The following is a 25,554-nucleotide window of genomic DNA, read 5'->3' as shown; positions in this document are numbered from 1 at the left end:
TCAGGACATATAACGAAAAGCTTGGTCAAAGAGGTGGGTATTAAGGAGCAACTTAAAGGAGGAGAGAGAGGTAGAGAGGTGTCGTGGTTTAAGGAGGGAATTCCAGAGCTTGGGGCTTAGGCAGCTGAAGGCACGGCCGCCAATGGTGGAGTGAAGTATGTGGAGCGATGCGCAAGAGGCCAGAATTGAAGGAGTGCAGAGATCTCTGAAGGCTGTAGGGTTGGAGGAGGTTACAGAGATAGGGAAGGGTGAGGATAAAGAGCAATTTGGAAACCAGGATGAGAATTTTTAAATTGAGGCGCTGCCGAACCAGGAGCCAACGCAGGTCAGCAAGCACACGGCTGATGGGTGAACAGGATTTCGTGTGAGTTAGGAACATGAGGCCATGAATGGATTTGAAAGCAAGGACGAGAATTTTAAAATCGAGATATTGCTTAGCCGGGAGCAGGGCAAAATATGCATTAATTGGTTTAGAATCAATGGGATTTATGGAGGGTGGAGGACAGAAGGACATTAGATAAACCCAGGTAGCATGTTCATGGTTAAGGATCTCTGGAGACGGTGGAGCTTGAGGTAAGGGTGAGGCAAGCAGTGTTGTAAAGGTGGAAGTAAGCACTTACAATGGATAGGAAGTGGGGTTTGAAACTGAGCTTGGGGTCGAACAGAAATCTAGGGCTTTGTGGATTCTGGCCAGGCTGTAATTAGCTATGGAGATGGATCGAGTCCTTGTTGAGGTGTGGAGTGTATGGAAAGGATGTGTACCAGCGGGTTTCATTAAATAGATCATGCAACTTCAAGTTACCCAAGTTTTAAATCTGGCTGATCAGACATGAGCAAGATAGCCATTAAGCGAATCCAAGGACGGTATGTAATGGCCTTAACAATTTACAAGAAACATAATCTCACCAATTTGCCAGGCTAATGGTTATCTCAAATCATAATTTTTGAGTGCTGTTACTTTTCACGAGCTGCCATCTGTTATACTCTCTCTCCCACCCACCCTTCCCCCCCCCCCCCCCCCCCCCCCAAGATCGAAGAAAGATTACTTCCTACGGTTTATGTGTCCATTTTCTGGGACCTACAGATCTAGAAAAATGTGATCCGTGGGATTTCTGAGATTTCTTTTATTTTGATTATCTGTGACGAGGGTAAGCAGGAACAGGCATTTGAGGACACGTCACACTGACAAAAACGTTCATAACAATTTGGAGACGAACTCCGGAAAACAAAAGCTAGCAGGAGACAAATCCCCTGTTGAGTGAGATCCAGAAAAAGGCCCAATTTCTTCCAAATTTGTCGTGGCCTGTTGCAGACAGTTTTTCTCATTCCCTCACCCCTTCTTTCCACCTACCCCAAATATAGTATGATTTATCTCTGTGAAGCCCAGCCTACAGATGACCGTGAATTCACGATCAGTTGAAAGGGCAAGAAAAGAAAGACTTGCATTTCTATAGCACCTTTCACGAACTCAGCGTGCCCCAAAGCGCTTTACAGCCGATGAAGTACTTTGAAGTGTCGTCACTGTTGGCACTTTTTCGAAGAAGAGCAGGGGAGTTATCCCCAGTGTTCTGGCCAATATTTATCCCTTAATCAACATAATGACCTGATGATCTGTTTTTATTATCACATTGCTGTTTGTGGGAGCTTGCTGTGCGCAAGTTGGCTGCCGTGTTTCCCACATTACAACAATGACTATACTCCACGAGTACCTCATTGGCTGTAAAGCGCTTTGCGACATCCGGTGGTCGTGAAAGGCACTATATAAATGCAAGTCTTTTTTTCTTTTTAATGTAGGAAATGCGGCAGCCAATTTGCACACAGCAAGGTCCCACAAACAGTAATGAGACAATGACAACAACTTGTACTTGTATAGCCTTTAATGTAGTAAAACATCCCAAGGCACTTCACAGGAGTATTATAAGACAAAAAATTTGACCGAGCTACATAAGGAAAAATTAGGGCAGGTGCTAGGTTTTAAGGAGCATCTTAAAGGAGAAAAGTGATATATATAGAGAGGCACAGAGATTTAGGCAGGGAATTCCAGAGCTTAGGGCCTAGGCAACAGAAGGCATGGCCACTAATGGCTGAGTGATTTATAATCAGGGATGCTCAAGAGGGCAGAATTAGAGGACCAGATAATGACCAGCTAATAGTTTTTGTGTTGGTGATTGAGGGATAAATATTGGCCAGCACACTGGGATAACTTGCCTGCTCTTCTAAGTAGTGGCCATGGGATCTTTTACGTCTACCTGAGAGAGCAGACGGTGCCTCGGTTTAACATCTCATCGGAAAGACGACACCTCCGACAGTGCATCACTCCCTCAGTATTGCCTGGATTTTGTGTTGGGGTTTCTGGAGTGGGACCCATGAGGTTTTGACTGAGGCGAGAGTGCTACCCATTAAACCACAGCTGACAGCCCTACCTTAAACCACAGCTGACAGCCCTAAATTAAACAAGGATCAATGTCAATTATTTTTTTCGCTTTCCTCGATTCACTGTTACCCTGTTACTATTTTCAATACGGAGCAGGCACTTGGCTTTTCAACCCATTGACATCTCCGCCAAATCCATCTTTCAGATGAGACGTTAAACTGATCAACATAACAAAAACAGATTATCAGGTCATTATCACATTGCTGTTTGTGGGAGCTTGCTGTGTGCAATTGGCTGCCGTGTTTCCCACATTACAACAGTGACTACACTCAAAGTACTTAATTGGCTGTAAAGCGCTTTGAGATGTCCAGTGGTCGTGAAAGGCGCTATATAAATATGCAAGTCTTTTTCTTTTCTCCTCTTTTAGTAAACAGTCGGGGCATTAAATCAACCTCCGCTTCCCAGCGCCAGAGAGCAGATCAATCAGCCAGCGGTTCCGCTATCATGTGCGATCTAGTGAGCTGGGGAGTGCATATCTCTGACTGTCCGACCAGCAGGGATTGGATTGTGCTGCGACGCATCCCATGGTTGTACAGCCTGCTAACATTCGTTAGCTCAGTTCACACAAGCTGGCATGGTCTTAAAACGATAGTCCTGGAGAGGTGTGCTTTCATTTGCTTTGATAGAAGTTATTCAAAGTAAGAAGCACTAATACGCATAGTTATGCATAGTGTTGGTGTTTATATGTTCAGTTCAACACATCAACTTCTTTTCAATGATCATCCGCTCCATGTCATGCGTAGATCACTGTTGAATAGAATCCAGCATTGTGTGGTCATAATCCAAACCATCAACCAACAAGGAGACTGATATTATGGCTACTTGATACCGTTCCCCTTCTGTTTAACATGTTGACCCTGAGCTGAGCTTCCAACCCCTATAACCCCTCCATGACCAAGACCTACTTCCACCTCTGTAATATCGTCCGTCCCTGACTCGGCTCATCTGAAATCTTCAGCCATGTCTTTGTTACCTCTAGATTTAATTATTCCATTGCTCACCTGGCCGGCTTCCCACCTTGCAAGTTCCGTAAACCTGAGCTCATTCAAAGCTCTGCTGCCCACATCCATCTCGCACCAAGTCCCATTCACCCATCACCCCTGTGCTTGCTGACCTACTTTGGCTCCCAGCCCTAAAAACCTCAGCAATCCCTGCACTCCTCCAATTCTGACCTCTTGCATATCCCCAATTTTTATCGCTCCACCATTGGTGGCCATGCCTTCAGCTGCCTGGGTCCTATGCTCTGGAATTCCCTCCCTAAACCTCTCCAATTCTCTACACCTCTCTCTTCCTTTAAGACACTTCTTAAAACTTAACTCTTTGACCAAGCTTTGAGTCATCTGTCCTAATCTCCTTATGTGGCTGGATGTCGAATTTTGTTTGCTCATGTTCCTGTGAAGCGCCTTGGGATGTTTTACTATTTTAAAGGTGCTGTTTCGATGCAAGTTGTTGTTCAAGTCACCAATTTGACCAAGCTTTTGGTCACTTTTCCTTTATAGCTCCTTCTTTGACTTGGTATTCATGGTTTCCTTCTGCCTCTGTGAAGCACCTCCAGGATGTTTTTCAGTGTTAAGGGTGCTTATAGGAATGCTACAACAGCAACTTGTATTTATGTAGCGCCTTTAACCAAGGCGCTGCACAGGAATATTATGAGATTAAAAAATTTGACACCGAGCCATATAAGTAGAAATTAGCGCAGGTGACCAAAAGCTTGGTCAAAGAGGTATGTTTTAAGGAGCGTCTTGAAGGAGGAAAAAGAGGTAGAGAAGCGGAGAGGTTTCGGCAAGGAGTTCCAGAGCTTGGGGCCTAGGCAGGTGAAGGCACGGCCACCAACGGTTGAGTGATTATAATCAGGGATGCTCAAGAGGACAGAATTTGAGGAGCGCCGACATCTCTGGGAGGGGGCGGTGAGGGTTGTGGGGCTGGAGGAGATTACAGAGTTCCAGGGATTTGAAAATAAGGATGAGATTTGCAGTTAATTTTCCATGTGCCACAATGAAGGTAGTAGCTGTTTAAAGCAGGTTATCATTTCATAATGTTGCATGAAAAACCGGAGCTTCCCCACCCACTCCCTCCAACCTGTGTATGAATCGAAGCAGGACTCCACAATGCTCAACCACTAGATGCACAGATGGGCTCCGTGGTTTACAGGTGTCGCAGGTCAGCAGCCCAGCTGTCTTGAGACCACTAAATGTTAATAACCCCATGTAACAGTAATTAAAAATGTAGTAGTTTCGGTGGGTGCTGATTAGTTTCATGTTAATAATCGTGGACCTTTGGAACAGCCAAGCCACATATTCCGCGCTTGGCTAGATTTCTTTTTAACACATTGTCCGTGCCTGAGGGAAAGCCTTTGTGAATGTGGTGCGATTGCAGCAAATGAAAAAGAAATTTCCTCTTTTAATAAAAGGAGTTTGATTTATATTTCAGTAAATATTTGCATAATACATTTATCAAATGTGACCTCTCAATATCTGAGTAAACTGGTAAGTTTAGAATGTGAGTTAAAATTAAATTGGCAATTGTGTGAAAATGGTGGCAGACTACAACAGATGCCGACATTCATAAACAGCAAATTAATGTTGTAGCTTTATATTGGAGGCTCATCACCAGTTAGAACAAAGCTTTTTGTCAGCAGCTAAACCAGCCTTAATAGACCACTTTAATATTATGTAATGATTTCTCATCTTGTTCCAAGCATATTTTTCTCTTGTCGGGAGAAGTGTAGTATGTTGAAGATTTTGTACGAACTGCAGGTTCTTGGCTCCCTGATCAATGGGAGCTTATTTTCTCTGGATTATACACGTTATTATACACATTTAATTCTCAATTCTGCCTCCAAAATGCTCACGTTAACTGCAGAAATAATCGCAAAGCAATTCAAAGTAGACTCTCTCACATTATTTATGAAGCTTTACAGTTTTGTGGTTAGACCACACTTGAAGTACCGTGCACAGTTTTGGTCTTCGTATTATAAAAAGGATATAGAGATATTGGAGAAGGTGCAAAAAAGATTGACGAGGATGATACCAGAACTGAGAGGCTATACCTATCAGGAAAGACTGAACAAGCTGGGACTCTTTACTCTAGAAAAGAGAAGACTGAGGGATGACCTGATAGAGATCTTCTAAAATTATGAACAAGTTCGATAGGGTAGATGTAGATAAGATGTTTCCACTTGTGGGTGATGCCTGAACTAGGGGTCATAAATATAAAATAGTCACCAATAAATCCAGTAAGGAATTCAGAAGAAATTTTTTTTACCCAGAGAGTGATTAGAATGTGGAACTCACTACCACAGAGTGGTTGGGGCGAAGAAGATAGATGCAATTCATCATCAGTCCCTCGGAATCGAGGAAGTCTTGCTTCCACTCTTAAAATGAGTCCTTAGGGGGCTGAACAGTCCAATACAAGGACCACAGTCCCTGTCACAGGTGGGACAGATAGTCATTGAGGGTAAGGGAGGGTGGGACAAGTTTGCCGCACGCTCTTTCCGCTGCCTGCGCTTGATTTCTGCATGCTCTCGGCGATGAGAGTCGAGGTGCTCAGTGCCCTCCCGGATGCACTTCCTCCACTTAGGGCAGTCTTTGGCCAGGGACCCCCAGGTGTCAATGAGGATGTTGCAATTTATCAGGGAGGCTTTGAGGGTGTTCTTGTAACATTCCCTCTGCCTACCTGGGGCTCGCTTGCCGTGAAGGCGTTCCGAGTAGAGCGCTTGTTTTGAGAGTCTCGTGTCTGGCATGCGAATGATGTGGCCTGCCCAGCGGAGCTGATCAAGTGTGGTCAGTGCTTCAATGCTGGGGATGTTGGCCTGGATGAGGACGCTAATGTTGGTGCATCTGTCCTCCCAGAGGATTTGTAGGATCTGCCACCAAGCTCATGGTCTACAGGGCTGTAGTAATACCCGCCCTCCTGTATGGCTCAGACATGGACCATGTACAGTAGACACCTCAAGTCGCTGGAGAAATACCACCAACGATGTCTCTGCAAGATCCTACAAGATGCATTTAAAGGGAAGCTAATGAGGGAGAAAGGAATAGAAGGGGGATGTTGCTGGGTTTAGAAGAATGGTGGGAGAAGGCTTATGTGGAGCATAAACACTGGCTTAGATGTGTAGGCCCAATGGCCTGTTTCTGTGCTGTAAATACTTTGTGCTCTGTTCCCATTTAGCTGAAGTTCTTGGGAGGCCACTTGCCAGTTTCTCAATGGAAAAACCGTGCACGTGTGGAAGTTTGAATGGACCGTGCAGCCTCTTAAAAGGGCCGTGCACCCAAAAACAAATGAGAAGGAACATTGCTTTTACTTTGTAAAATTTTGGGGGTTTTCTCACCAGTTTCACCCCTCCCCCCTTCACTTCTCTCCTGAAGGTGTTGACCTGTTGCTGGGGTAGGTAGGTTTCTGTAGGCATTGCAACCAGGGCTTGCTGAATTCCAACGGGTTATATACATGGTTTGCTGACTGCCTTAGCTGTTTAATGAGTACCTCCCTCAGTCTGGAATTATTCATTGAATCATAGAAAATAACGACACAGAAGGAGGCCATTCGGCCCATTGTGTCCGTGCCGGTCTAAAAAGAGCTATCCAACCTAATCCCACCTTCCAGCACTAGGTCCGTAGCCCTGTAGAATACAGCTCTTTAAGTGCACATCGAAGTACTTTTTAAATGAGACGAAGGTTCTGCATCTACCATCCTTTCAGGCAGTGAGTTCCATACCCCCACCACCCTCTGGGTGAAGAAATGCTTCCTCATCTCCCATCTAATCCTACCAACTACTTTAAACCAATGCCCCCTGGTTATTGACCGCTCTGCTAAGGGAAATAGGCCGTTCATATTTTTATACACCTCATTTAAATCTCCCCTCGGCCTCCTCTGATCCAAGGAAAACAACCACAGCCTATCCAATCTTTCCTCATAGCTAAAGTTTTCCAGTCCAGGCAACATCCTCGTAAATCTCCTCTGCACCCTTTCTAATGCAACCACATCCTTCCTGTAATGTGGTGACCAGACCTGCATGCAGTACTCCAAGCTGTGGCCTAACTAGTGTTGTATACTGTTCTAGCATAACTTCCCTGCTCTTGTATTCTATGCCTCGGTTAATGAATATGTCTTTATAATTACCTTATCGACCTGTCCTGCTACCTTTAAGGATCTGTGGACATATACTCAAAGGTCCCTCTGTTCCTCCACACCTCTCAGTATCCTCCCATTTATTGTGTATTCCCTTGCCTTGCTCCTTCCCAAATGCATTACCTCACACTTTTCCGGGTTGAATTCCATTTGCCACTTTTCTGTCCAACTGACCAGTTCATCGATATCTTCCTGCAGTCTGGAGCTTTCCTCCTCACTGTCAACCACATGGCCAATTTTTGTATCATCTGCAAATTTCTTTGTCGTGGCCCCTACATTTAAGTCTAAATCATTAATATATACTACAAAAGGTAAGGGACTGAGTACTGAGCCCTGTGGAACCCCACTGGAAACAGCCTTCACAAAAACTCTCCTCAACCATTACCCTTTGCTTCCTGCCACTGAGCCAATTTTGGATCCAATTTGCCACTCTCCCTTGGATCCCATAGGCTTTTACCTTTTTTTGATCAGCCTACCATGTGGGACCATGTCAAAAGCCTTGCTAAAATCCACGTAAACTACATCAAATGCACTGCCCTCATCAAACCTCGTTATCTCCTCAAAGAACTCAAATGAAGTTAGTCAGACACAACCTTCCCTGAACAATTCCACGCTAACTGTCCTTGATTACTCTGTGTCTTTCTAAATGAAGATTTATACTGTCTCTCAGAATTGATTCCAGTAATTTGCCCACCACCCAAAGTTAAACTAACTGGCCTGTAATTGCTCAGTTTATCCCTTCTTCTCTTTTTGTACAATGATACAATGTTAGCAGTTTTCCAATCCTCTGGCACAACTCCCCTGTAGCCAGGGAGGTTTGAAAAAAGATGGTCAGTGTCTCTGCAATTTCCTCCCTTGCTTCTTTTAATGGTCTCTGATATATTTCATCTGGCCCTGGTGATTTATGTACTTTCAAGGATGCTAAACCCCTTAATACTTCCTCTCTTACTATGTTTATCCTGTCCAATATTTCATTATCTTCCTCCTGAACTTCAACATTGGCATCGCCCCCCCTCTTTTTAGAAGACAACCGCAAAGTATTCATTTAGTACCTTACCCATATCCTCCGCCTCCACACACAAATCACCACCATTTTGGTCCCTAATAGGCCCTATTCTCTCTGTAGTTATTGTGCCACTGAATTTGGGTAGCTGGGTTAATGAATATCCTGAATTTACCTACTGATTAAAGTGATCAGAGAGTGCTTCTAGATTGCCCATTCCCTTTATGTCCTTCCAGACTCAACATCAAGTTCAACAATTTCAGATCATAACCACAGCTCTCATTTATTTGGACAGCAGGTGCTAATAATGATTCTGCTGTTGCCATTTACAGTTCCTCAAGACCCATCTTTTGTTTATTTACTTGTCCCATTGCCAATCCATTTCACCTTGCACCATCAACCCTTTTGTCATTTAAGCTCTCCAGCCTTCTAGTGTCAACTGTGGCTCAGTTGGTAGCACGCTCGCCTGTGGGTTCAAGTCCCACTCCAGAGACTAGAAATTTAGGCTGACACTCTGGGTGCCGTATTTCAGATGAGACGTTAAACCAAGGCCCCGTCTGCCCTCTCGGGTGGATGTAAACGATTTCATGGCACTATTTCGAAGAAGAGCAGAGGAGTACCCCGGTGTCCTTCAAACAACATCACTAAAACAGATTATCTGGTCATTATCACATTGCTGTTTTTGGAAGATTGCTGTGTGCACATTGGCTGCCCCGTTTTCTACATTACAACAATGACTACACCTCAAAAGTATTTAATTGGCTGTAAATCATTTTGGGACATCCTGAGGTCATGAAAGGCACTATATAAATGCAAGTCTTTGTTTCTCCCTCCCTCCCTTTTGTTGTTCTACCTCTTTTCCTGCATCTGTACTTGCTTAAAACCTGTTGCATCTCTCAATTACCAGTTCTGACGAAAGGTCATCGACCGAAACTTTATCTCTGTTTCTCTCTCCACAGATGCTGCCTGACCTGTTGCGCGTTTCTAGCATTTCTGTTTTTATTTTCCATCCACTTATTGACTTGTAGGCGTTACTTTAAAAAATGTTTTTATCTTTCAATCCATCCATGGCCTCACCCCTCCTTATTTCTGTAACTTCTTCCAGTCCTACAACCCTTCTATATAGGCGCTCCTCCAATTCTGGCCTCTTTAGCATACTTGATTTTAATCGCTGCACCATTGGCAGTCATGCCTTAAGCTGCCAAAGCCTTAAGCTCTGGAATTCCTTCCCTAAACCTCTCCGCCTCGCTTTCCTCCTTTTAAGACTCTCTTTAAAACCTATCTCTTTGACCAAGCTTTGGTTCATCGACCCTAATATCTCCTTATCTGGCTCAGTGTCAAATATTGTTTGATAACGCTCTTGTGAAGTGCCTTGGGACATTTTATTATGTTAAAGGCGCTGTATAAATGAAAGTTGTCTTGTTGTTGCAGTGATAGATCTGTGCTCCTGCAAAATAAATGGAAAGGGAAAAATAACAAACGTTACTGGCTTAAAAATACATTTTATAATAATGTACATTTAAAAAGAAATTAACTGCAAAGGTTATTGGAAGTAGATATTATTGCAGCAACTTGAAACGACTTGAAAAAAACTTGTGTATTTTAGGATTGTGAAGCTGATGACGTTTGAGAGAAGACTTGTTTAATCCAGCCACCATTTAAAGCCTTTCCTGGTCGGGTATTGCACTGGGCAGCTGGATTGCTGGGATTCACTCAACTTGGAACAACTGCAAGGTTTGCTTCAACATTCCTGTGATTTTTTTTTCTTTCTTAGTGAACCAGGCCCTTTCACGTCTTCAGCTTCATAACATTCTCTGCATCTTGTCTCGCTTGTGAATTAGATTTGCCAACCCTCCAGGATTGCTTTCGAGTCTCTGCGAATTAATCTCCAGGTCAGTGTGGGCGAGCAACACCCAGAGGGAAAAAACCATCAAAGTCTCATCTAAAATATTCCTCAGTACTGCACTGATGTAGCAGCCTAGTTTACATGCTCAAATCTTGTACTGGGGCTTGAATCCGTGGCCATCTGACTCAAAAGAGTCCCCTTGAGCCAACCTGACTTTTGATGAACTGATAAGCCTGTCTTAGCCAGGCACACAAGGGTTTTTTTTTTTCTAATTTTCTTTGAATTCTTTGGGTTGTTCGTTATAAAAATATCGGACCCGGGAAGAAAGGCTGTTTGACTGACTGTGAAGAATCATCCAAACGGGTAATGAAGAATCTATTCATTTTATGATTGGCCGTGAGAAGGCGAGACACCATGAGGGTGGACATGTTGGGCAAACAATGGCGAGTGTGTGGGCGCGGGGCGCTTGGAGGCAGGAGGTCATGTGATGAAACCACCAGGAATACGTCTGACCAGAGTTGGAAACCCTAGTGTGAATTGAAACATCAAAACTTAACAGTCAAGAGGGAATTGGGTGGAGCACTGATTTAGCACTCCAGCCTTCAGGTTTGAATTCCCCCCCTCCGCCCCAGACCGATGGGATGAATGTCTCCACTTTTTGTTGGCTGTAAGAATGTGCAGTGAAATGTGTTTGAGCAATTTAAGCTAAACTCCTAGCAGGAACAGCACACGGGATGATGGACTGAGTCTAATTGTGGAGGAGGAAAACATGACATCCGGTTTCACTGGACACCCAGCTCTACCTCACCACAACCTATCTCGACCCTGTCACTGCTTCTTTGTTTCAAACTGCTTGTCCGACATCCAGCCGTGGATGAGCTGCAATTTCCTCGAAGTGAACATGGGAAAGACCGAAGCCATTATCTTCGCCCCCACAATCGATTCCATACCCCCCCGCTCCCTGGCCATTGTCTCATGTTGGACCAAACTGTTCGCAACCTCGGTGTCCTATTTGAGCTCGAGATGCGCTTCCAACCCCATAATCCTCTCCCTCACAAAGCCTGCTTACTTCTACCTCCTCAACATTGCCCATTTCTGCCCGTCCATAAGCTCATCTGCTGCTGAAACCCACATCCAGGCTTTCTCTTCCAGACGTAGCTATCCAAAAATCTTCCAGCCGGCCTCCCATTTTCCATCCTCCATAAACTTGAGCTCATCCAAAGCTCTGGTGCTTGTATTCTCGCCTATCACCCCTGTAATTGCTGACCTCCATGACCTCGCCCCTCTCACCTATGTAACCTCCTCCAGCCTTACCACCCTCCACGATCTCTGCATTCCTCCAACTCGAGTCTCTTGTGCATCCCCCACTCCCTTCACTTCACCATTGGCGACCGTATCTTCAGCCGTCGAGGCCCTAAGCTCTGGAATTCCTTTCTTAAACCTCTGCACCTCCTTCCCCTCCTTTTTTAAGACGCTGCTTAAAATGTACTACTTTGACCAAGCTGTTAGTCACCTTTCCTTCTTTTGCTTGGAGTCACATTTATGCCTGATTACGTTCCAGAAGCAACTTGCGATGCTTTACTACATTAAAGGTGCAATATAAACGCAAATTGTTGATGAAGGTATGGTATAAATATATTGAATAATGTGCTTGGGGTTTTACAAATGATGCTGGAAGTGAGAATATGGGATATATGAAACAATTGTTGGAAATAACTGTAGAAAAGGAATAGTCTTTGGAAAAATTATCAGATTCAAGATGGAAAAGGCATGCAGCCTTGCTTATTGAGAGGAAATAGCAGATGCTCTGGCTGCAAAATGATCAATGCACATTAAATATGCAAATTTTGCCATCGGACTGGAGAGCAACCTATTAATACTTTCTTTCAAGAAGGATAAATCGGGTAACCAGAGACCAGTCAGTCTAATGTCCGATGTGGATAAAATCAATTCAAGACTGATGTATTGACGTGGATAGAGAACTGGTTGGCAGACAGGAAGCAAAGAGTAGGAATAAACAAGTCCTTTTCAGAATGACTAGTGGGGTACCGCCAAGGTTCAGTGCTGGGACCCCAGCTATTTACAATATACATTAATGATTTAGACAAAGGAATTGAATGTAATGTCCCCAAGTTTGATGGTGGCAGTGTGAGCTGTGAGGAGGATGCTAAGAGGCTGCAGGGTGACTTGGACAGGTTAGGTGAGTGGGCAAATGCATGGCAGATGCAGTATAATGTGGATTATTTTGTGAGGTTATCCACTTTGGTGGCAAAAACAGGAAGGCAGAATATTATATGAATGATGACAGACTAGAAAAAGATGAGGTGCAATGAGACCTGGGTGTCATGGTACATCAGTCATTGAAAGTTGGCATGCAGGTGCAGCAGGCGGTGAATAAGGCAAATGGCATGTTGGCCTTCATAGCGAGAGAATTTGAGTATAGGAGCAGGGAGGTCTTACCACAGTTGTACAGGGCCTTAGTGAGGCCACACCTTGAATATTGTGTACAGTTTTGGTCTCCTAATCTGAGGAAGGACATTCTTGCTATTGAGGGAGTGCAACGAAGGTTCACCAGACTGATTCCTGGGATGGCAGGACTGACATATGAAGAAAGACTGGATTGACTAGGCTTATATTCACTGGAATTTAGAAGAATGAGAGGGGATCTCATAGAAACATATAAAATTCTGACGGGATTGGACAGGTTAAATGCAGGAAGAATGTTCCCGATGTTGGGGAAGTCCAGAACTAGGGGTCACGTCTAAGGATAAGGGGTAAGCCATATAGGACCGAGATGAGGAGAAACTTTTTCACCCAGAAAATTGTGAACCCTATGGAATTCTCTACCAGAGAAAGTTGTTGAGGCCAGTTCATTAGATATATTCAAAAGGGAGTTAGATGTTGCCCTTACGGCTAAAGGGATCAAGAGGTATGGAGAGAAAGCGGGAATGGGTACTGAAGTTGCATGATCAGCCATGATCATATTGAATGGTGGTGCAGGTTCGAAGGGCTGAATGGCCTACTCCTGTACCTATTTTCTATGTTTCTATGAATTGAAGGAATCATAGAATAGAATCACCGATCCATTCGACCAATCATGCCTGTGTCGGCTCTTTGAAAGAGCTCTACAATTAGTCCCACTCCCCTGCTCTTTTTTCCCCCATAGCCCTTCAATTTTCTCCCCTTCAAGTATTTATCCAATTCCCTTTTGAAAGTTGCCATTAAATCTGCTTCCACCATCCTTTCAGACAGTGCGTTCCCGATCATCATAACTCGCTGCTTAAAAAAAGTTTCCTTATCTCGCTTCTGCTGCACATAGGTTTATATAGGATATATGGCACAGAAACAGATCATTCAGCCCAACCAGTCCATGCTGGCATTTGTGCTCCTCTCGAGCCTCCTCCTGCCTTTCCTCATCGCAATCTATCAGCATAACCCCTTCTCCCTCATATGCTTGTCTAGCCTCTCCTTTAAATGCATCTATACTATTGGCTTCAACAACTCCTTGTGGTTGGGAGTTCCACATTCTCACCACTCTTTGGGTAAAGAATTTTCTTCTGAATTCCCTATTAGATTTTTTGGTGACTATCTTGTATTGATGGCCTTTAGTTATATTTTTCCCCACAAGTGGTAACATTCTCTCTATATCCACTCTATCAAAACCTTTTCATAATTTGAAAGACCGCTATTGGATCACCCTTCAGCCATCTTTTTTCAAGGTATACCCTCACATTTCTGGTCTCATCCTTGTAAGTATTCTCTGCACCCTCTCCACTGCCTCTATCCTTATTATAATACGACAACCAGAATTGTTCGCGGTACTCCTAAGTGTGGTCTAACCAAGGTTCGATACAGGTTTAGCATAACTTTCCTGCTTTTCAATTCTATACCTCTAGAAATAAACCCTAGTGCTTGGTTTGCATTTCTTATGGCCTTGCTAACCTGTGTCGTAACTTTGTGATTTGTGTATTTGCACTCCGAGATTCCTTTGTGACTCTGCCCCATCTAGACTCGCACTCTCCAAGTAATAAGTGGCCTCCTTATTCTTCCTACCAAAATTAATAATTTATCATTGTGGAACTTCATTTGTCAATGTTAGGCCCATTGTGCAAGTTTATTAATATCCTCTTGTAATTTGTTGCAGTCCTTCTCAATATTGACTATCCCTCCCAATTTGGTGTCATCCGCAAATTTAGAAATTGTGTTTTTGATTCCAAAGTCTAAATCGTTAATATAAATTGTGAACAACAGTGGTCCCAGCACTGATCCTTGTGGAACACCACTATCCACTTTCTGCCATTGTGAATAGCTGCCTTTTACCCCTACTCTTTGCTTTCTGTCTTGAAGCCAGCTAACTATCCATTCTGCTACTTGTCCCCTGACTCCACATTCCCTGACCTTGTTCATCAGTCTATTATGGGGTACCTATCGAAGGACTTTTGGAAAATCTAGATAAATTACATTTACTGCATTACTAGTGTAAAATTAAGGAAAACCCAAAGATGTTCTATAAATATATTAAGAGCAAGAGGATAACTAAAGAAAGGGTAGGGCCTATTGGAGACCATGAGGGTAATCTCTGTAGAGGCGGAAGATGTTGGTATGGTTCTTAATGAACACTTTGCGTCAGTTTTCACAAAGGAAAGGGGAAAAGCAAATACTGCTATCGAGGAAGAATGTGAAATTCTGGATGAAATAAACATAGTGAGAAAGTAGGTATTAAGGGGTTTAGCAGCTTTGAAAGTGGATAAGTCCCCAGGCCCAGATGAAATGCATCCCAGGCTATTGAGCGAAGTAAAAGAGGAAACAGAAGAGGCCTTGACCATCATTTTCCTGTCCTCTTTGGATTCGGGCATGGTGCCGGAGGACTGGAGGACTGCTAATGTGGTACCCTTGTTTAAAAAGGAAGAAAGGGATAGACCAAGTAATTACGGGTCTGTCAGCCTAACCTCAGTGGTGGGGAAATTATTAGAAAAAATCCTGAAGGACAGGATAAATCTATTTTTAGAAAGGCAAGGATTAATTCGGGACAGTCAGCATGGATTTGTTAAGGGAAGATCGTGTTTGACTAAACTGATTGAATTTTTCGAGGAGGTGACTAGGAGGGTCGATGACGGTAATGCGTACGATGTAGTATATATGGATTTTAGCAAAGCTTTGGATAAGGTCCCACATGGCAGACTGGTCACGAAGGTAAAAGCCCATGGGATCCAGGGCAAAGTGTCAAGTTGGATCCAAAATTGGCTTAGAGATAGGAAGCAAAGGGTAATGGTTGATGGATGTTTTTGTGACTGGAAGGATGTTTCCACTGGGGTTCAGCAGGGCTCAGTACTGGGTCCCTTGCTTTTTGTGGTAAAAACCAATGGTCCAGATTTGAATATAGGGGGTCTGATTCAGAAGTTTGCAGATGACACTAAAATTGGTTGTGTGGTTGATAATGAAAAGGAAAGTCATGGGCTGCAGGAGGATATCAATCTACTGGTCAGGTGGGCAGGACACTGGCATTTAATTCTGAGAAGTGTGAGGTAATGCACTTGGGGAGGGCTAATAAGGAAAGGGTATACACATTAAACGGTAGGCTACTTAGCAGTGTAGATGAACAAAGGGAACTTGGAGTGCTTGTCCACAGATCAGTGAAAATAGCAGGCCAGGTGGATAAGATGGTTAAGAACATAAGAAATGGGAACAGGAGTAGGCCATATGGCCCCTCGAGCCTGCTCCGCCGTTCAATAAAAATTCAATGGCTGATCTGATCATGGACTCAGCTCCACTTCCCCGTCCGCTCCCCATAATCCCTTATCTCCTTATCGTTTAAGAAATTTTCTATTTCTGTATTAAATTTATTCAATGTCCCAGCTTCCACAGCTCTCCGAGGCAGCGAATGCCACAGATTTACAATCTTTTGAGAGAAGAAATTTCTCCTCATCTCTGTTTTAAATGGGAGGCCCCTTATTCTAAGATCGTGCCCTCTAGTTCTAGTCTCCCCTATCAGTGGAAACATCCTCTCTGCATCCACCTTGTCAAGCCCCCTCATAATCTTATACGTTTCGATAAGATCACCTCTCATTCTTCTGAATTCCAATGAGTAGAGGCCCAACCTACTCAACCTTTCCTCATAAGTTAACCCCTTCATCCCTGGAATCAACCTAGTGAACTGTCTCTGAACTGCCTCCAAAGCAAGTATATCCTTTCATAAATATGGAAACCAAAACTGCACGCAGTATTCCAGGTGTGGCCTCACCAATACTTTATATAGCTGTCGCAAGACTTCCCTGTTTTTATACTCCATCCCCTTTGCAATAAAGGTCAAGATACCATTGGTCTTCCTGATCACTTGCTGTACCTGCATACTATCCTTTTGTGTTTCATGCCCCAGCACCCCCAGATCCCACTGTACTGTGGCACTTTGTAATCGTTCTCCATTTAAATAATAACTTGCTTTTTGATTTTTTTTTTCTGCCAAGTGTGCATGACCTCACACTTTCCAACATTTTACTCCATCTGCCAAATGTTTGCCCACTCACTTAGCCTGTCTATGTCTTTTTGAAGATTTGTCTATGTCCTACTCAAATTGCTTTTCCTTCCATCTTTATATCGTTAGCAAACTTGGCTACGCTACACTCAGTCCCTTCTTCCAAGTTGTTAATATAGATTGTAAATAGTTGGGGTCCCAGCACTGATTCCTGTGACACCCCACCAGTTACTGGTTGCCAACCAAAGACTCAGCCATTTATCCCGACTCTCTGTTCTCTGTTAGTTAGCCAATCCTCTATTCATGCTAATATATTAGCCCCAACCCCGTGAACTTTTATCTTGTGCAGTAACCTTTTATGTGGCACCTTGTCAAATGTCTTCTGGAAGTCCAAATACACTACATTCGCTGGTTCCCCTTTATCCACCCTGTTTGTTACATCCTCAAAGAACTCCAGCAAATTTGTCAAACATGACTTCCCCTTCATAAATCCATGCTGACTCTGCCTGATCGAATTTTGCTTTTCCAAATGTCCTGCTACTGCTTCTTTAATGATGGACTCCAACATTTTCCCAGCCACAGATGTTAGGCTAACTGGTCTATAGTTTCCTGCTTTTTGTCTGCCTCCTTTTTTTAAATAGGAGCATTACATTTGCAGTTTTCCAATCTGCTGGGACCTCTCCAGAATCCAGGGAATTTTGGTAAATTATAACCAATGCATCCACAATCCCTGCCGCTACTTCTCTCAAGACCCTAGGATGCTTGCCTTCATTGGCCGAGGTATAGAATATAAGAGCAGGGAGGTTATGCTTAAATTTGTATAATACTCTGGTTAGGCCACAGCTGGAATATTGCGTGCAGTTTTGGTCGCCGTATTATAGGAAGGACGTGATTGCACTGGAGAGGGTGTAGAGAAGATTTACGAGGATGCTGCCTGGAATGGAGAATCTTGACTATGGGGACAGATTGGATAGACTGGGTTTGTTCTTGGAACAGAGGAGGCTGAGAAGACCTGATTGAGGTGTATAAAATTTTGAGGGGCCTGGCTATAGTGGATATTAAGGGCCTATTTCCCTTGGTGGAGGGATCAATTACGAGGGGGCATAGTTTTAAGGTCGTTGGTGGAAGGTTCAGAGGGGATTTGAGGGGAAGCTTCTTTATGCAGAGAGTTGTGGGGGTCTGGAACTCTCTGCCTGGAAGGGTGGTAGAGGTAAAAATCCTCGCCACATTTTAAAGATGCTTGGATGGGCACTTGAAGTGCCGTGACCTGCAGGGTTACAGACCTAGAGCTGGTAAGTGGGATTAGACTGGATAACCTCTTGTTGGCTGGCGCAGATACGATGGTATGTACTGCAGGGCATCGATTACGACAAGGGTGATCTCCTGGACTAGTTTCGATCGCCTGGATGAGTTGGAGAGGAATTTTCCCAGAATTCTTTCCCCAATTGGCCTGGATTTTTATCTCTCTCTTTTGCCCCTCTCAGGAGATTGCATGGCTCCGAGTGGGGTGGAGTGTAAAATGTTGCGAAGCATGGGATGTCGCACTTGTGTGGGTGGACTGGTTGGGCCGGTTGCTCTTTACCTTTCTGCCATTGTTCATTGTTCATGGGTTTATATGTAACCTTCAGTGCTGCTGACCGAGGGCCATGTGACTCTTTGTCGGCCAGTGCTGACACAATGGGCTGAAATGGCCTCCTTCTGCACTGTAGATTTCTGTATGTTTCTCCAGAATCTTACCCCAGTCCAAGTGCATGCCTCCCCCTGCCGAAGCACATCCTTCTCCCCCCGCAACACCACCATAGATGGGGCAGGTATTGTGTACGGATTGTTAACAGGTTTATTGGATATGAAGTGAATAGTTACAGTGTCGTGACTTCTGGATATAATCCCTTCCAACGATGTCCTTTGTAGTGAGTTGGAAGAACATGATCTGTCTCTCCCCCTCCCCATCCACCCGTGTGTCTGTGTCTCTCTCTCTCTCTCTCTCTCTCTCTCTCTCTCTCTCTCTCTCTCTCTCTCTCTCTCTCTGTCTCCCCTCCCAGCCTTTCGCGCTCTCTCTCCCCCCCCCCTTCTCTCCCCCCCCTCGCTCTCGCTCTCGCTCTCTCTCTGTTATGTATGCAATAAAGGTTCAAACTTAACTAAGCAAGGTACAACCTTGCTTCTGCTTTATTCGGCCCAGTGTGTGTGTGTGTCTCTCTCTGTCTCTCTGTCTCACGCGTTCTCTCTCTCCCCTCTCAGCCTCTCTCTCGCTCTCTGCTCCAGGACTGGCAGCGAAGAGAGTTGGAGCCTTAGGTCCTGCTTCTCAGCACCACGCGCATGGAATGGTTCATGCCAGGATGGGGGGGCAGAGCTTGACAGGGGGTGAGGCTTGTCGCCTGTTGGCCAAAAAAGTGCAGTATGGGCAGGGGTCTGCTGGGCTTGCCAGACACCTGTCTGTCAAAAAAAGTGCAGTACATATAGTTACATCGATTATATTATGGTCACTGCTGCTCAATGTTCCCCTACTTTTACTTCTGTTATTTGCTCTGGTTTATTCCCCATTACTAGATCTAATAGTGAATCCTCCCTTGTTGGACTTTTTACATAATGGGTTAGAAAGGAGTCCTGTACACATTGTAGGAACTCCATTACCTTATCCTCCTTTACCTACCTTTTCTGTCCAATTATTATCGGGGTATTATTCTATGTTTTTTACTCATTTCCCTTATTTGTCTGCATAATACTTCCTTCATATCCCTTCCACTATTAGGTGGTCTATAGACTACACCTATTAGTTTGATTCTTTATTGTCTTTTATCTCTATCCATATGAATTCTATTTTTGTCTTGCTAATAGCTGCGTCATTCTTTTTGACTGCTATTATGTTATCCTTAATAAGTACACCGCCCCTTTTTCCCTCTATCTTTTTTAAATATGTTCTACCCTGCAATGTTTAATTCCCAGTTTTGATTTTTCTGTAGCCATGTCTCAGTAATCCCTATTATGTCTGGTTCCTCATAATGCATGAATACCATCAACTCCCCTGTTGTATTACGGACACTGTGCATTGCTGTACAGACAGGTTACTTCATTTTCAATAGGATTTCCTCTCACTTTATGTTTAACCATCTTTTTAGGCTCCTGTTCTATAACTCTATTTATTTCCTTGCCACCAATGTCCTCCCTTACTTTATTCTTTCCTATGCTCTCTTTTCCTGTATATATATTTAGGCTGGTTACATTTCTTGTAGATCCCTCCCCTCATTTTATTAGTTTAAAACCTTTGCCAGCTCCCTACCTATTTGCCAATTCTTTCGCAATTGCCTTAAATCTGTGTCCTCTGGAAATTTAGCCTTCAGATGTGCATAGGTTAATCAAAGACACCAAGTGTGGATTTGTTAAATGCAAGTCTTGATTGACAAATTCCTTGGAAGAACAGACTGATTGATTGAATACATAAAAAGGCAATGCAATACATAGCCTCTCTCTATTGTCCGAAACAGATATGCTGAGGTTCCATGTTAGATTCTGCCATTTATTTTTTCAAATACTGTATTAATCTACTTGCTGTTTGATAAACAGATGGCACAAATGCCTTGGAATTCACTTTGTGATCTTTTTATGAGGCCTGAATGGCCTGCTGTTGAAAGTGGTGACAGCTGTGACAGCTCGCAGACAGAAACAACAGCTTCTGAAACCTATCTAATTCCAGTGACTTTCTGGGCTGCTGTGATATTCTGGCGAGTTCTGGACTGTAATTGTCATGATGGGTGATGTAATGACAAGTTGATGCATTGTGCAGGAAACTTGCAATTTATCATGTGGTGTAATGTGATCATCAAAGTGGGAGGGGCCATTTCTCCTGCTGCGAGGTTGGAAAAATGCAGTAGCTGTTTTTTTTTTATCAGCACTGTTCTAATTCGGGTTTCAGGCTCTGTGAGTCAGCTCCAGGTGTTCATGTAGCTAAATCCCAGTGGTTGTCCCCCACACCAAACTTTTGGTGGCTCTATGATTCTGCCACCTGGGCAAGGAAACTGGATTTTGCTGGGAAACCAGTGGAGCTGGCTCCCAAGGTGTTGACCTCCTGGAATCTGAATGAAAATGTAGCTAAATGTCATTGCTCGACCATTGCTGACCATTGCCTTCAGCCGCCTAGGCCCTAAACTCTGGAATACCCCCCCCCTCCATAGCCTCTCTGCCTCTCTACCTCTCTCTCCTCCTTTACGACGTTCCTTAAAACCTACCTCTTTGACCAAGCTTTTGGTCACCTGTCCTAATATCTTTGTGTCTCGGTGTCAAATTTTATTTGATGATGTTCATGTGAAGCGCATGGGATGTTTTACTACATTAAAGGCGCTGTATAAAAGCAAGTTATTATATAAACCTAGCCAATGTATAACTGACCTGTAGGGGCCAGAATGGCTAGGTCATTTGGTGCTGACTTTGCCCGGAACTAGGAACATAAGAACAGGAGGAGGCCATTCAGCCCCTCTGGCCCATTCTGCCATTCAGTTAGATCATGGCTGATCGGAACTTCAACTCCATTTACCTGCCTTGGCTCCATATCCCTTGATACCCTTACCCAACAAAAATTTGACTCAGTATCCACAGCCTTTTGGGAGAGAGAGTTTGATTTCTACTACCCTTTGTGTACAAAAATGCTTCATAATTTCACTCCTGAATGAACTAGCTCTAATTTTAAGATAATACCTCCTTGTTTTGGATTCCTCCATCAGAGGAAATAGTTCTCTCTCTATCTACTTTTATCATTTTAAACACTTCGATTAGATCACCCCTCAACCAGGGCAATTTGGGATGGGCAACAAATGCTGACCCTGCCAGCAATGCCCACATCCCATGAATGAATTAAAAAAAAACCCTTCTAAACTGAAGAGAATACAAGCCATGATTATGCAACCTCATGATTTAACCCTTTAGTCCCTGATAACATTCTGGTAAATCTGCGCTGTACCCGCTCCAAGGTCGGTTACAGAAGGAGAATATCCACCCGATCAGCAGGCAGTGACATCTGCTAGAAAATGCACGTGTCTGGATTTCGGGTGAGGACGAGTTTGCTCTCGACTGCTGAATACCTCGCTGACACACCTGTCATAGGCTTCTGTATCAAGAAGGTCCGCTTAGCTATGAGGCGTTCATGAGGCCGTGCTTTCAGGAGTGGACGGGTGTGGCACAGTGGAGATTCAATTCTTATAGTGAAGTGGGTAGAGAGGGAGGTGGGGGGGGAAACGATTAAAAAATATATGCTTAAATAAAACCTGTAAAACAATTAAGCTCGACTTAGTCTGACTATGGTCCAAGTTGTTTGAACTTGTTGGGCGGACAAGATTAGAATTCAAGCAAAAGAGGCATGCTTTGTTACTCACTGTTTTGTCTGTTTAGTTGTCATAGACACAAGTATCAAATGCAGACTGAGGATGCGACTGCTATCAATAGTATTTGATATGGGATGGATAGAGGCTCTCTCCTGGCCAATGTCGGTCTAATTCCATTACCCAAATCTTGAGCTTTTTTTGGTGTTGTGAAAATCCTCAGACTGACTGTGTAAAATGATTGTTTGTCGCATTCCTTTCCCGCTTAGAGCACCTCCTTGCTATCGAGATTTGTTATGCCTTTGCTACTGATAGTCTTGCTCTAAATTTAATGTTGTTTGTGTCGCAATTTGTGCATCAAGGAGGAGATTGTGACGGAGTTAATCACCCAGAGTACAAGAACTGTAAACCACACCCCCTCAAAGTTTGTTTCATAGTTTTGGTAAACCAGTTGCCGTTTAATTCAGTTTGTTGTGGCTTCTTGGTCCCTTTGGCTAAATGTGACTAATTTCTGTGAATTATTAAGTCTGTGCAAAATGTTAGCAGATTTTATTTTCTTCTTGACCATCTTATACCTTCTGAGATAATTTAAAATAAGTTTATTGGACAAAGAAAAAGATAACTGATGCTGCACCATGACTCAAAGGCAAATGTTACCTAAAAGGAGGAAAGCAAGTGCGTTTATACATTTTTTTATATCCATGGTCTTTGAGTTGAAAAGAAAGAACGAACTTTTATATAGCACCTTTCGTGACCTCGAGATGCCCCAAAGTACTTTTGAAGCGTAGCCACTGTTGTAATGTAGGAAATGCACCAACCAATTGGCACACAGCAACAACCCACAAACAGCAATGACCAGATATTTTTTTTAAAATGTGGGATGAATATTGGCCAGGACACTGGGGCGAACTATTCTTTGAAATAGTGGCCGTGGGATCTTTGCGTACACCTGAGAGGGAAGACAGGGCCTCAGTTTAACATCTCATCCAAAAGACGGCACCTCTGACAGTGCAGCACTCCCTCAGTACTTCACTGGGAGTGTCAGCCTGGTCTATGTGCTCAAGTCTCTGGAGTGGGACTCAAACCTATGAACTACTGACACTCAGGCGAAACTGCTATTCACTGAGTCACGGCTGACACTGAGTGGAAGAGGATGTGTTATATTTGTGCCTATTCCTGTGTTGCTAATATGTCCTGTTTACACCGCTGGGCAACAAGTGAGAACTTTTACACATGCACAGAAAGTCATATTTGTCGGTCTGGTTATGAACTGTACTCTATGTTGGGGGGGAAGGAGCGGGGCAAGGGGAAGAAAGATTTTGTGAAGGTCAGCCACGGCGAAAGTATCGATGGGCTGAAGTCCGTCTGCAACGAGACCCCAAAATTCTGGGCCTGACCCATGATTCTGGGATGAGGGGATTATTCTACGAGGAGAGATTGAGTAGACTAGGCCTATATTCCATAGAGTTGAGAAGAATGAGAGGTGATCTCGTTGAAAAATATAACATTTTTAAGGACCTTGATGGGGTAGATGCTTGGGAGGATGTTTTCCCTCGCTGGGGAGTCTAGAACTAGGGGATCACTGTCTCAGAATAAGGGGTCAGCCATTTAGGACTGAGATGAGGAAAAATGTCTTCATTCGGAAAGTGGTGAATCTTGGAATTCTCTACCCCAGAGGACTGTGGAGGCTCAGTCGTTGAGTATATTCAAGACTGAGATCCGGTAAATTTTTGGATACTAAGGGAATCAAGAAAAATGGAGTTGAGGTAGATCAGCCACGATATTGAATGGCGGAGCAGGCTGGATGGGACAAATGGCCTACTCCTGCTCCTAATTCTTGTGTGTGCTGTTGATATTTACCACAACTGGCATTTCCACTCAGGCGGGAAGTGAAAACTTTATCTAGTGTGCTGTATCTGCTGATGGCAAGTTCTCTGGAACATTTATACTTCAGGGTTACTGATAACTGTGCTCTTGCCTTTTAGAGGCAATTGCAAGGAAGAATTGATGTGTTTAGTGAAGATTAGTGAAGACAAATGTAGGTCCCTTACAGTCAGAATCAGATGAATTTTTAATGGGGAACAAAGAAATGGCAGACCAATTGAACAAATACTTTGGTTTCATCTTCTCTAAGGAAGACACAAATAACCTTCCATAAATACTAGGGGACCGAGGGTCTAGCGAGAAGGAGGAACTAAAGGAAATCCTTATTTGTCAGCAAATTGTGGTAGGAAAATTGATGAGATTGAAGGCTGATAAATTCCCAGGGCCTGATAGTCTGCATCCCAGAGTACTTAAGGAAGTGGTCCTAGAAATAGTGGATGCATTGGTAGTCATTTTCCAACATTCTATAGACTCTGGATCTGTTCCTCTTAGTTCCTAATGTAACCCCACTTTTTAAAAAAGGGAGAGAGAAAACAGGGAATTATAGACCGGTCAGCCTAACATCGGTGGTGGGGAAAATGTTGGAATCAATTATTAAAGATGTAATAGCGCATTTGGAAAGCAGTGACAGGATCGGTCTAAGTCAACATGGATTTATGAAAGAGAAATCATGCTTGACAAATCTCTTAGAATTTTTTGAGGATGTAACTAGTAGAGTGGACAAGGAAGAACCAGTGGATGTGGTGTATTTAGACTTTCAAAAGGCTTTTGACAAGGTCCCACACAAGAGATTAGTGTGCAAAATGAAAGCACATGGTATTGGGGTAATGTATTGACCTGGATAGAGAACTGGTTGGCAGACAGGAAGCAAAGAGTCGGGATAAACAGGTCCTTTTGAGAATGGCAGGCAGTGACTAGTGGGTACTGCAAGGTTCAGTGCTGGGACCCCAGCTATTTACAATATCCCCAAGTTTGCAGATGACACTAAGCTGGGTGGCAGTGTGAGCTGTGAGGAGGATGCTAAGAGGAGGGTGACTTGGACAGGTTAGGTGCGTGGGCAAATGCATGGCAGATGCGGTATAATGTAGATAAATGTGAGGTTATCCACTTTGGTGGCAAAAACAGGAAGCCAGATTATTATCTGAATGATGACAAATTAGTAAAAGGGGAGGTGCAATGAGACCTGGGTGTCATGATACATCAGTCATTGAAAGTTGGACAGGTACAGCAGGTGGTGAAGAAGGCAAATGGCATGTTGGTCTTCATAGCGAGAGAATTTGAGTATAGGAGCAGGGAAGTCTTACCACTGTTGTACAGGGCCTTGGTGAGGCCACACCTTGAATATTGTGTACTGTTTTGGTCTCCTAATCTGAGGAAGGACATTCTTGCTATTGAGGGAGTGCAGCGAAGGTTCACCAGACTGATGTCCGGGATGACAGGACTGACGTATGAAGAAAGACTGGATCGACTAGGCTTATA

General features: G+C 43.7%; 1 protein-coding gene across 4 annotated transcripts in view; it reads left to right on the top strand.

Annotated features, from left to right (window-relative positions):
• The window catches only part of LOC139268821 (coronin-2B-like), a 204,173-nt gene that overhangs the window by 61,219 nt on the left and 117,400 nt on the right, over positions 1 to 25,554 (top strand). The window contains exon 2 of one of the 4 annotated variants that reach the window (XM_070887585.1): positions 10,171 to 10,298. The exons of 2 other annotated variants lie outside the window; for them this stretch is intronic. The gene's annotated coding sequence lies outside the window, so the exon portion shown is untranslated. Of the gene's footprint in view, positions 1 to 10,170; positions 10,299 to 10,720; positions 10,774 to 25,554 lie in introns of those variants that run through there. One more of the 4 variants, XM_070887602.1, reaches the window with a different exon arrangement.

This window comes from Pristiophorus japonicus, chromosome 1 (genome assembly GCF_044704955.1).
Source record: "Pristiophorus japonicus isolate sPriJap1 chromosome 1, sPriJap1.hap1, whole genome shotgun sequence".
NCBI classification, from domain to species: domain Eukaryota; kingdom Metazoa; phylum Chordata; class Chondrichthyes; family Pristiophoridae; genus Pristiophorus; species Pristiophorus japonicus.
This window is presented reverse-complemented; position numbering and strand designations above follow the sequence as displayed.